Source organism: Merops nubicus, unplaced genomic scaffold (assembly GCF_000691845.1).
Source record: "Merops nubicus isolate BGI_N331 unplaced genomic scaffold, ASM69184v1 scaffold9420, whole genome shotgun sequence".
NCBI lineage: Eukaryota > Metazoa > Chordata > Aves > Coraciiformes > Meropidae > Merops > Merops nubicus.
In genome coordinates, this window is record NW_008582454.1 from 131,971 (window position 1) to 133,432 (window position 1,462).

Genomic DNA, 1,462 nt, shown 5'->3' on the forward strand with positions numbered 1-1,462 from the left:
CTATCATATCATTAATGATTTGTCCAAAGTTGTGCAATGTACTACTAGGACACACTGCATTTCTGTTTCATAAAAGATTTAACTTTCATCTGATTTTTTTTAAAGATCTCACTTTTCACTTTTATGGTATCAGTTTTCCAACAATTGAGCTTATCAGCTACATCTACACTGCTAGTAATTCAAAACCATGGCATATTTATTGATTCCAAAAAGCTATTACATGATATCACTTACGTCCCTGTATTTGATTAGGCTGAGTTATTGGGGGAACTAACAAAAAGATTACTCAGAACTCAGCAGAGAGCTTATATAGATGTTGTCTTACCTGACATCTGGGCTATTTGCTCTTCCACCTTTATTTACAAGCATTACACATACAGATAAAGTTTTGCCCCCAAAAAAGTATTTGATGTAGTGCTTGATGTAGCTTTATTTTGTTATTCCACCATAAAAAAAAAAAACAAAACAACCTACAGTTATAAGAGATAGGTTGGAGGTATAAAACATTTATCTGCTCCTTTAAGAGAATATTAATGAACAACTATGTAAAGTTGTATTAATGTATAAGATGTATTATGACTGAACATCATCCGAGTTCAATTTAAACCTGAGCTATATACTACATCTGAATATAGCATATATCAGATATTTATATATGAATATAAATTATGCACTTCTTTGGACAAAAAAATGCCCATAAATTTAAAACATGAATATGTTAATTAGATTTAAATTCATCCATTATAGAAAATATTTTGATGAGTGTCCTAAGAACAGTGTTTTTAAAACAGTTCAATGCATTAAATACATGCAAATTTTGACAGTCAAAAATGCATACTGCATAGCTGAGATACTATCATTCCTCTTCACAATCACTGCAGCCTCTAGCTAGATACACATTTTTCATGGCAGACAGAAACATTTCCTTCTGTGGATGTCACGCTCTCAGATTTCTACTTCAAAATTATTCTTGAAACACTTTTAAAGACCAACTTAAAACTACTGCAAGCTGGAATGATTGTTATATACTTCAGTTAGCCAGGGCTACCAACACCAAATTGTACTCAGTCGAGTCTAGAGCACATCCTGTGAGGGACCTGGGGTTGTCGAGCCTGGACAAAAGGCGGCTCAGGGGAGACCTTCTGGCTCTCTCCAGCTCCCTGACAGGAGGCTGGAGCCCGGTGGGAGTCAGTCTCTGCTCCCAAGGAACAAGTAATAGGACAAGAGAAAATGGTCTCAAGTTGCACCAGGGGAGGTTTACGTTGGATATTAGGAAACATTTCTTGACCATAAGGGTTGTCAAGGCCTGGCCCAGGCTGCCCAGGGCAGTGGTGGAGTTCCCATCCTTGGAGGGTTTTAAAAGCTGTGTAGATGTGGTGCTGAGTGACATAGTTTAGTGGTGACCTGGCAGTGCTGGGTTAACAACTGGACTTGATCTTAAAGGTCTCTTCCAACCAAAATG